The sequence below is a fragment of the Bos javanicus genome, chromosome 21 (assembly GCF_032452875.1).
Source record: "Bos javanicus breed banteng chromosome 21, ARS-OSU_banteng_1.0, whole genome shotgun sequence".
Lineage (NCBI taxonomy): Eukaryota > Metazoa > Chordata > Mammalia > Artiodactyla > Bovidae > Bos > Bos javanicus.
In genome coordinates, this window is record NC_083888.1 from 21,499,989 (window position 1) to 21,512,275 (window position 12,287).

The following is a 12,287-nucleotide window of genomic DNA, read 5'->3' on the forward strand; positions in this document are numbered from 1 at the left end:
ATGCATGAATGTAGCCACAAAAAATCCCAAACAATATGTTAGCAAACCAAATCCAGTCATGTATAAAATATATTATGACCAAGTCGCACTGTTTCAGGAGTGCATGGTTGGCAACATTAATAAATCAAATTATTAAAGCAGAAGAATCTTATGATTTTTCTCAAGAGCTGCAGAATAAGCATATGGTAAAATCAAATAAATATCCATTCACAATGAGATCCATTCTTTATGAAAACTCTTATCAAAGAAGGAATAAAAGGGAACTTCCCTAACCCTAGAGGGGATATACAATTACAAAATAAACAAGCCTCCATCCAGTGGGATGAAATTTAGAAAGCTTTTCCTTTTAGATCAGGAACACTACAGCGATGCCCACTCTCACTGCTTCCATACGATGTGCACCGGAAGTTTAAGCCAAAGCAGCACAGCAAGAACAGTAAACAAACAGCACAGGAGGACTGGAAAGAAGCAAGAACATTAACATTCACAAATGACACACTGTGTATATAGAAGGACTAGGAGATCTTCAGATTAATGGAGGGGGAAAGCCTCAAGAAGATGCAAAGGGCAAGGAAACAGATTCTTCCGTAGAGGTTCCAGAAAGGAACACAGGGAACACCAATACCTTGATTTTAGCCCAACGAGACCCATTCAACTTTGGGACTACAGACTGTAAGATAATAAATCTGTGTTGTTTCAAGCCACTGAATTTGTGGTTACTTGTTACAGCAGAAAACAAATGCAGTGAGTTTAGGCAGACTGTGAGTATACAAAAATTAATTCTATTTTTATATATCACCAATAAACAGAAAATTTCAGAAAGCTTACCATTTACAATGGCATAAAAATTTTAAAGTCCAAAAAATAAATCTACCAAACTATGTCTATGATTCTGTTCAGAAAATTATAAACAATTATTAAGAGAAATTAAGGAGTAATCAAAGGACTCTTTGAGACCCCATGGAATTCTCCAGGCAAGAATACTGGAGTGAGTTGCCGTGCCCTTCACCAGGGACTCTTTCCAACCCAGGGGCCAAACCCAGGTCTCCTGCATTGCAGGCAGATTCTTTACCGTTTGAGCTACCCAGAAAGCCCACAAGGAGTAAACAAATATTTGAATCATAGTCATGACTGGAAGACAACAACACTATCAAGATGTCCATTCTCCCCAAACTGATGTATAACTTCATGCAACTCTAATCAAAATTCTATTTTTTTCCCTTGAAGGAATTTAATAGATGAATGTATAGTTTATATGGTGATACAAAATTCCAAAAATAGCCAAGACACTCTTGAAGACCTACAGGGTCAGAAGACTAGCGCCAGCAGACATATGAGGACTTACTAAAAACCTACTTTAACAACAGTGAGATACTGATGCAAGGATAGGCAAATAGATCAGTTTCTCTTTGGTCTAAAGAGACTAAAGAATCCACAAGCAAGGCAATATACAGACACTTAACTGATGACAAAAGTGGCGCTGCAGAACGCTAGGGAAGGAGTCTTTCAGTAAATGGGGCTGGGGCACTGGATATCTACATAAGAAATGAAATTTAAACACTACTTCACTCCACACACATAAATCATTTTCAAATGAACTGCAGCTCTAAATGTAAAGGGCAAAACAATAAAGTTTCTGGAAAAGAATACAGAATAATTGTATAATCACCAAGAGATTTATCAAACAAGATATAAAAAGCACTAACAAAAAAGATAAAGATAAGAAAAACTGAACTGTCATTTTAATTAAGAATCTTCTGTGTGCCAACTAGTTTAAAATAACTTGCTTGGTGGCTCAAACCGTAAAGAATCTGTCTGTGATATGTGAGACCTGGGTTTGATCCCTGGGTTGGGAAGATGTCCTGGAGAAGGGAATGCCAACCCACTCCAGTATTCTGGCCTGGAGAATTCCATGGACAGAGGAGCCTGGCAGGCTACAGTCCATAGGGTTGCAGAGTCAGACATGACTGAGCGACTTGCACTTTCAGGACCTGACATCTGAAAATAAAGAAAAATAAGATCCTGATTGGGCTTCCCAGGTGGCACAGTGGTCAAGAGTCCACCTGCGATGCAGGAGACTCAGGTTAGATGCCTGTGTTGGGAAGATCCCCTGGAGGAGGAAACGGCAACTCACTGCAGTATTCTTGCCTGGGAAATCCCATGGACAGAGGAGCCGGTGGGATACAGTAGAGGGGGTTGCAAAGAGTTGGACACGACTGAAACAAGCACAAGCAAGCAAGCAAGGTCCTGATCAGCACACAAATTAGGATAATTGTTCTCTTTGGGGATGAGGATGAGACTGGGGCAGAGAGGAGGCTTTTGAAGGTGCTAGCAATGTTCTAACCTGGGACATGGGTACAGGGGTGTTTGCTTTGATACATGTCATTAACATGCTGTTGGTGGAGTCCCCAGAGACCACTCCCTCATGTTCAGTGATGAAGGACCCCCACGCATACAGTCCCAATACACAGCTAATTTTCATTACAACAGGCGGTAAAGACACACCATCAGATCAGCAAGGGGAAAAGACACGCCAGTCTCTAGGAATCCATGCTGGCTTTACATACTCTCTCCCTACTAGACAGCATGCTCTCTCTCAAGGAAAGCGTAGCTACATGTGCACAATGGTTCTTCCCTAGGGAACTCACCAGAGATGCAATGGTTAGGGTCTTTATCTAGGGCTGGTCACATGAGAACCCTTTAACCCCAAAATGTCAGCTTCCCAGAATGAAAGCAAGTGTTAGTGCTCCCCGTAGGCAAAAGGACCTTATTAGCTTAAGAGAGGTTCCAAAAGGTTCCAAGAGTTCCTAGACACCAGTCAAGGGCCAATCTTGCGTGCAGGTCTAAGGATAATTCTCAGGCCTACTATGTTAACTACTCCCACAAAGCTTATGGGCTTCCTTGGTGGCTCAGCAGTAAAGAATACGCCTGCTAATGGCAGGAGATGCGAGTTCGATCCCTGGGTTGTTAAGATCCCCTAGAGAAGGAAATGGCAACCTACTCCAGTATTTTTGCCTGGGAAATCCCACAGATAGTGCCTGGTGGGCTACAGTCCATGGGGTCACAAAAAAGAGCTGGACATGACTTAGCGACTAAACAACAACACAGTTTATATGGATGTTTTCTACACTTTTCCCCATGAAATATAATGTATATTATTTCACAGTAGGGTGGAGGAGAGGAACTTAAGAGTTTGGGATTGTACATATTGCTGTATTTAAAATGCATAACCATCAAGGACAAACTGTATAACACAGGGAACTCTGCTCAATGTTAAGTAACAACCTAAACGGGGAAAGAATTTGAGAAAGAATAGATACATGTGTGTATAACTAAATCACTTCACTGAACAACTAAAACTATCACAACACTGTTAATCAACTATACTCCAATGTAAAATAAAAAGTCAAAAAATTTTCATAATAAAAATGTTTAAAAATAATTGACTAAAATTATATTAAATCCACTTTTAAGAGCCACAGACGAGAAGATATCAGCAATATGTATAACAAATAAAAACTATGTGGAATGTAAAAATATCTCCTACAAAACAAGAAAGACAACTGCACAGAAAAGACAGAATACTTGAAGAGTCACTTTAAAAAAGAGGAAACAGTCCATAAATACAAGGTGCTCAACTTCATTAGTAATCCAGGAACTAAAACCATAAGAAAACACATACACGTACTTGACAGGCAAAAAACAAAATCACAGTATCAAATATTAGAAAGGATGTGGGGTAATGAAAAGTCTAATACACGTAGGAGTGCAACCACTTTTGAAGACCATCTGGCTTCAGATCAAAAAGTAAAACCTAAACATACCCTTAGACCCAGTGCTTCTACTCCTAGTTATATACAAACTAAAGAACGTTTGCAGCAGGAGTATATACAAGATCATTCAGAGCAACATTAATAGCCAAAATCTGAAACCAGCCCAAACGCCATCAAAAGCAGGGTGGATAAACTGAGGCACAATCAGACAACAGGATATTCTATGGCAACAAAATAAGCTTTTATTCTAAATCATTAAATTATTTAAAAAATTAGAAAACCTATATCTGCGCCTTCCCTGGTGGGCGAATGGTAAAGACTCAATGTGTTCACTGCAGAGGGCACAGGTGCGATCCCTTAAGCTAATAAGGTCCTTCTGCCTATGTGGGGCACTAACACTTGCTTTTATTCTGAGAAGCTGACGTTTTGGGGCTAAAGGGTTCCTATTAGTTATCCCTGGGGGAACTAATATCCCCCATGCCACAGGGCATGGCCAAAAAATTAAAGAAGAAAAGGAAAACTTGTATCTACAATATGGAAGAGTCTCACAAACGTAACATTGAATCGAAGAAGAAAGACAAAGTAGAAACAAACCATCAAGCCATTTACTGAGTTCAAAACCAGGCAAAACTGAATTAACTGCATTACTTACACGTGCAGACAGGGGGTACTGGGGGTACTGATAATGTTATATTTCTTCATCTGGGTGACAGTTACATGTAATTACAGTTTTATAATTATTCTTTACATTTACATAATTTTAATATAAAGTTAAACTCTATATTCTTTATTGTATATATACACACACAATGTACTTAAAAAATGTATCTACTTTCACACACAAATTTTTTTTGCAAAAACAGCAACAAATAACAAATAAAGCATTAATATTAAAAACACATAAAGCTCCAAAGAACAAATGATCAGGGAGTATAAATACACAGTTAACCAGAATATACACATACAAAATAATCTTATGGAAAAATGTTCAACTTTTCTAATAATTAATACCATGAGACATTTCACACCTATTAAAACAAGAAGAAGAATGGAATACTGTGATAATTTACAAGATAAATGACAACCACAAAGACTGAGAAGCTACGTGGAATAACTTAAAACTGGGGAAAAAAACAGTAAATTATGAATACACAAAGGTTATTTAGAAATTTTAAAATTTAAATTTCATGAGAAAATAAAAACAGCTGAAGTGAGTGAAAGACAGATTATGACTGCAAAATTTTTTTCTTGATATTGAGAACATGGTTCATTAAGATATAGGACTTTTTAGATAAAGTAAACTCAATAGTTCCTTGCTATTCTTTAAGAACAAAGTCCCTATGTCATAATGCCAAGAACTTCCACTAGCTGCTTTTAACTTGTATTTTCACTCTGTGCCAGAGATTGTAGGAAGCACTAGAGGACAGAGATAGGCAAGACATAATTATTACCCTCAATGAGCTTCTAGATGAGTAGGAAATAGCCATGCCAATAAATAATTATAATGGAATGGGGTAAGTCCTACAAAGTCCTTGTAAAGTCTTTTCTTACAAGTCTTATGACTTCCCAGATGAAGGTAAAATTCAGGAAAATCACAGAGCAGCTTTCCAAAGAATACTGAATTGGATCTTGAAGGACAACTGGAACCTTTCAGACAGGGTGGAAGTTGTGAAGAGTAGTCAATGCACTATTTGTGCAAAGACTGGTGTGGACTAGCAAGGGTTAGAAGAGACTGTTCAAAGGCCTCATGTATCAAGCTACAAGCAATGGAGACCCACAATGGCTTTTCCCATTTTGCTCCCCAAAATACTCTGCAGTTACCCATGGACCTCTTTTTCTATCCTTTCTTCCCTTAAACAGAATAAATACAAAATACAACCCAAGTAACATACAGCTGTAATGCAATCCCATGAAATTTTTCACAGAATTAGAACAAATAATTCTAAAATTCATACAGAATCATAAAAGACCCCAAACTGCCAAAGCAATTGTGAGAAAAAAGAACAAAGCTGGAGGTATTGCTCTCTGAGACTTCTGACTATACTACAAAGCCACAGAAATCAAAACAGCACAGTACTGGCATAAGCACAGACACATAGATCAGTGCATCAGGATAGAGGGCGCAGAAATAAACCCACACACCCGTGATCAATTAATTGATAATAAAGAAGGCAACAATATACAACGGAGAAGAGTCTCCTCAACAAGTGTGCTGAGTAAACAAAAAGCCAATCAAAAAATGGGCAGAAGACTTAAACAGACATTTTTCAAAGACATACAGATGGCTAACAAGTACATGAAAAGATGCTCAAAACTGCTAATTGTGAGAGAAAATGCAGGTCAAAACAATGAGATAACACCTCATAATATTAGTGATATCTGACTCAAGATATCAGTCAGAATGGCTGTCATCAAAAAGCCTACAGACGATAAATATAGGAGAGAAAGTGGAGAAAAGAGAACCCTTGTATACTATTGATGGGAATGGTGCAGCCAGCAAGCAAAGCAATATGGAGGGTCCTCAAAAACTGAACTACCATATGATCCAGCAATTCTACTTCTGGGCATATATCTAAGAAAAATGAAAATACTAATTCAAAAAGATACATTCATCCCAATGTTCATAGCAGCACTATTTACAGCAGCCAAAACATCAAAGTAATGCATCAGCAGATGAATGAATAAAAAAGATGTGGTGTGTACACACACACACAAATAAATAATACTCAGCCATAAAAAACATGAAATTCCACCATTTGTAGCGATATCAGTGGACTCCGACCATTATCCTGCAGTAACACTTAATGGAGTATAATCTGCAAAAATACCGAATTGCTGTGCTGTATACCTGACACAAATACAATACTGTAAATCACCTATACTTCAAAGGAAAATGTTACATGTTAAAATATATAGTTAACTAGTGCTACTACTAAGTTGCTTCAGTCGTGTTCGACTCTGTGGGACCCCACAGACGGCAGCCCACCAGGCTCCGCCGTCCCTGGGATTCTCCAGGCAAGAATACTGGAGTGGGTTGCCATTGCCTTCTCCAAAATACCTACTATCTACATCAAAGGTCTCTCTCCTAACCTTAGAAGTAAATTAGGGCATTACTAACATATGCAAGAAAAATAATAAATTATTGCTTGGAGAGAAAGACAAACAGGTCTATTCCCTGCTGGTCCAGTGGTTAAGACTCTGCACTTTCCTTGCAGGAAAGTGAAAGTGAAGTCGCTCAGTCGTGTCCAACTCTTTGCGACCCCATGGACTGTAGCCTACCAGGCTCCTCCATCCGTGGGATTTTCCAGGCAAGAGTATTGGAATGGGTTGCCATTTCCTTCTCCAACTAGTACTACTATATTTAATATAGTGTTTATATTTAATTTTGTACTATATATTTCCTTTAAAAACTTTTTAAAAATATTTCAAACATACAGAAAAGTACAGAAAATAGAACAATTCCCATGTACCCACCAACCAAATTTAAGAATTTCTAAGTTCTGTCCTGTTGTTGTTTAGAAGCCATGGACTGTAGCCCGCCAAGCTCCTCTGTCCATGAGATTTCCCAGGCAATACTGGAGTAGGTATCTCCAGGGGAATATTCCAGAATCAGGGATCAAACCTGCATTTCCTGTATTAGCAGGCGAATTCTTTACCACAGAGCCACCAAGAAAGTCCAAACTCTATCCTATTTCTCTTTTAAAGGCATAAAACGTTTCAGATATATTTAAAATCCTATTCACTTCCCCTATCTTCCTCTCCAGAGACTGTGACTATCCTAAAGTGGATGTGTATAATTTCCCTGCACATTATTCTTTTACTGCACATCTAACACTACAGTCTTTTTCCAATTTTTAAATCCTGGGTTTCCTCATCAGTAAAATGAAGGCAATAGCTTCCGGTTGCTGGGAGGATGAGAAATATTATGCATAAAGTGGTTATCATGGGGACTGATGCTGAAAATGATTCAAGATCCAGAAATTTCCTTTCCTCCTACTAGACTATAAGTTACTTTTTGACAGTTAGCAACCTGGCTAACTAAATGTTGTTTCAATTTAATTCTACTTATTATTTCACACAGAATACTCTGCCTCTCCCTTCTCCAATTTTGGCTTTCTCACTATGTCCCTTAACCTTTTTTTTTAAATTGAAGTCTAATTGCTTTACAATGTTGAGTTAGTTTCTGCTGTACAATAAAGTGAATCAGTTACATAAATTGCTCCTTACTCTTGACAGGGGCACAGGAGTGCTATTTATCCATGTTGGTGGCACCAGGAGCTGGCTGTTGTTTTTCTCCATAACTTGTGGCTGACTTTTGCAAACCCATGGACTGTAGCCCGCCAAGCTAAGCCCCTCCATCCGTGGGATTTCCCAAGCAAGAATACTGGAGTGGGTTGCCATTTCCTTCTCCAGGGGATCTTCCCAATCTTGGGATCAAATCCACATCTCCTGCATTGGCAGGAAGATTCTTTACCACGAGGGAAGCCCAAGCTGTCAGGTACCATTTCAGGCCACTAGACATCCAAAGTTGCAAGTAACCTAAGGGCAAGTAAGGGGTACATGAAGAATCCCCCGGTTGTACAAGGTGTTTTGGGGTCTGGCAGTTCTTAATTAAAATCCTATCTCTAGCATTTACAAATGCCCTTTCACAAAGACACGTGTTTGTGCTCTAGTCTCAATGGCTAAAGTGAGAACAATCCTACCTAGTTCTCTGGGTGGTGATAAAAGAATCCTTACTAAGTAGTAAGTACTCTATGAAGCATTTACTGGCATATACAGCATTAAGTCGGTTCAATACTAACAAAAACTCCAAGACGTAAAATAGGTCATCTCCTTCATGTAAGAAGGAAACTGAGGTACTTTATGAGTTGGAGAGCCACAGACCTAGTATGTGCAGAGGCTGGCATCTGAACTCAGGAAATCTGATACAGTCTGTGCCCTTAACCATTTCCCTTTGCTGGAGGTAAGCTACAGTTAAGATAAAGGGGTGCCGGGCGCGTGGTACACAGCACTCAAAACACCACTGCCTGGCTCATGATTGTGGAAGGCCATTTAGAAACGTACAGTGTTTTGGTTTTCCCTCGGTAGAGAAACGGGGTAGTGCCAGGAATCTAGACAGTTGACTGTTCTGTGCCAGGCATCAGGGCAGGCACTGGAGCACACGAACAAGAACATAGTGGGTGCCAGGCCGGCTCTGCCCCCGACGCCCTGGGACAGCCTGGTAAAGTTAGCCCCCGCCCCCGGGCCTCTGTTTCCGCATCTGAGGATCTTCTCTCATGCCGCTCGCGGGACTGGAGGACTCCGGACTCTGGCCTAGCCGAACCGAGGGAGACAACGGAAGGAACCGGAGAGGCCTCCCTCTCCATCCCTGGGCCGGATGGCCAGGAACGGAGCTGGGCCAGGCGGACAACCCGTAAGTTGGCGTGTGCGGGAACTCACCTCTCCTACAGTCTGGAAGCGGGTGGAACCAGGATCTAAACTACCCGCGTCGCTGCCACAGCCCCGGGGCCGCGCGCCAGCTCATTTCGCGCCGGAAGCCGACAGATTCCGATTGGCTGCGTCCCGAAGAAGCCGACCAATACTGTCCCTCGGTGGCACCTGTCCCCCGCCCCATGGGCTGCTGGGGCAGGATACGCGTACAGGGCCGAGAGGGGCACGTATTCGCAAAGCCCAATCAAAGCCCGGAATTCGAGGTCAGGTGACTACAGTTAATCCCCCGGGCTTCCGGCCTTGGCAGAGTCCTTTGTTTTTAGTGAGTTAAAAAGTGTGTTGCAAAAGGCTGTCAGTGAGAAAGCCTCCTGGAACACGACTGTGGCTGAATTGAAAACCCCCGCGTTTAAGGGGAGCCTGAGATTTTTGAGTTCCCATAGGCCCCGCCAAGGCTCTGCGCCCCGGTCTTTTTGGTTCTGTCTCTGAGTCTTGAACTCCTGTCCTCTCCACCTGCTTGGTAACGCTGGCCTCTACCCCACACAGTATGTTCTAAGTGAGCAACTGGAAATTGTTATTGATGGAGAAAAGGGTGTCAAACTCAGATGCATGCAGGGATATGTGCAGTAGCTGAGTGAAAACCCATGCTGAGGTTCCAAGTGATTTTTTTCATCAGGAAACTGTGGGCCTTCTGATGCCAGATTTTCTTTACTCCCTAAAGAAATGAATTTATTTGTCCTTTAAAAAAAAAACTGAAAAATCTGTTTCAGTCCTATTTTGTGATTGAAATCTGCTAGGTTTTTTTCCATTTTCTAAAATTAGAGTATAATTGCTTTACAATGTTGTGTTTCTGCTGTACAACAGAAGTGAATCAGCTGGATGTATACATATATCCCCTCTCTCTTGAATCTCCCTCCTTCATCACCACCCCCACTGCACCCCTCTAGGTCATCACAGAGAACAGAGTTGAGCTCACTATGCGATACAGCAGCTTCCCTTTAGCTATCTAAATCTGTTTTTCAAATGTTCAGAAACAAAGCCTAATGGGACAATCAGAACACATCACTGTTGAATTACTCTAGGAAAAAAATGCAAAAGCAGAGTCAGCTAAGCAGACTTTTAATAGCAAAATGATCAAACAGGAAGCAGGATAGGGATAAAGAACAAAGAGTGAATAATTTACCAAAAGAATAAAGCGTTAACTTTTAAATTCAAAGGGTACCACAAGTAGGATCCTCTCTCAGAATTCAATAAAGTTTGACCCTCAGCTGAAATCACCTAAACCACACACTGCCTGAATTCTCCTTCGCTTTTTTCTTCACTGTCTTTCAACTTTGTGCTCTTTTCCAGTGCGAGGCATTGTGCCAGGCCCTGGAGAGTGTCCTTGAGGAGCATACATTCTTTTAGACATCTTTTGAGGAGGCAGACACTTGTACACTTTATGACAACAACACAAGCGCTAACAATGCTGACCTATGTTACAGAGGTACCTAGGAGGGCAGATTTGTCAGGTTAGGTGAGGATTTCAAAAGGTGTGCTGATAGCTGAGTGATAAATAGCATGTATGATCTGTAGGCAGAGGCCAGGAGATGAAAAACTATGTAAGGTAGCTTTAAGAAACTATCAGAAAAGGGGAAAATAGAAATTACACATTAGAGGAAACAGATGACACACCTCAGTTTGGACTTCACTCTGAAGACAAATAACAATTGTTGGTTTTGGGGGCAAGAGAGATAGGGAGACGTTTGTGTACTACTCTTAGGTAAAATCAATGATTTTATATATATGTATATCACTTTATACATATATATAAATAAATGTATCTTCACCACTCAAGTTATATACCATTTCCAGCACCCCATAAGATTCTCTTGTGGAACTTCCATTGCGGAGTTAATTTCTACCCTTTTTCTCCCTGAACATAGTATCTTCAAGCTTCACCTGTCTGTGTACCAGTAGTTCATTCTCTTTTATTACTGTGTAATGTAGAGGAAAACTGAAAAATTTTGAAATGGTCTAAAAACATGAGCTCTGAAATGGTTTAAAAATTGAGTATCCAGTGAAACCATGGTGCTGCTAGCACACCCTTCTGGGATACCTGACTTGATATTTGACTTGAGTGTTCCATACCTTTCATCATCATGGAAATAACTTAGTGTTTTTAAAGATCTATTATTGTGTATAGAAATGCAAATTGTGTTCAGTGCAATGTATTTTATTACTGCACTGTGGGTTCGATCAGTTCTGCCAGGTTTTGCATCTATTTGTAAAACATTTCATTATTCCTCATTTATTATGTGCCTGCCTGCAGTACTTTGAACTTTTCTTTGAACTTTGTATTAATATCTTCCTGGGTCTCAATAATTAATGACTTAAATATTAATAAAAACCTTTGATACATTCATTTTATATCTATGTGAGAGCTTGATTAAACTAGATTTTTAAAATTATTCTTTAACAACAGTGTGCAGTTGTATGAACACAGTACAGTTTATTTATCCATTCATCTGCTGATGGACATTTTAATTTTTTCCCTTTGCCTATTATAAAGCTGCTATGGATGCCTTTGTATAAATCTTTTTGTGAATAAATGCATTAATTTTTCTTGGTAAGTATCTAGGAATGGAATTTCTGAGTCATGGAGTAACTTTGGTGAAAACAGACTTGTTTTCAAAGTGTAACTTTTTACACTCCCACCAACACCATATGAGTTTCTTACTTTCTGCATCCTTGCCAACACTGGGAATGGTCAATCTTTTTCGTTTTAGCTATCTGTAGTTATTCTGTGGTATCTCATTGTGGTTCAATTCACCGTTACCAGAGAAGGTTTTTATGAAGGAAGGGACTGAGTAAATTTACATTTTAGAAAATTTTTTCTGGCTTTTATGTAGAGAATGATACTTGTATACCAAAGCTCATAGCAGCATTATTCATAATAGCCAAAATGTGGAAAGAAGCCAAGTGTCCATTGGCAGATGAATGGATAAACAAATGTGGTCTATACATGCAAAGGAATATTATTCGATCTTAAGAAGGAATGAAATTCTGATATATGCCACAACATGAATTGAACTTTTCATACTGTTC

The 12,287-nt window shown here is 39.8% G+C and overlaps 1 protein-coding gene across 2 annotated transcripts in view; it reads right to left on the bottom strand.

Moving 5' to 3' along the window:
- Nucleotides 1–10,644, bottom strand: part of BLM (BLM RecQ like helicase) — a 93,736-nt gene extending 83,092 nt beyond the window's left edge. The window contains exon 1 of one of the 2 annotated variants that reach the window (XM_061394501.1): nt 9,213–10,644. The gene's annotated coding sequence lies outside the window, so the exon portion shown is untranslated. The remainder of the gene's footprint in view (nt 1–9,212) is intronic. The other variant, XM_061394500.1, reaches the window with a different exon arrangement.
- Nucleotides 10,645–12,287: the final 1,643 nt, after the last annotated feature.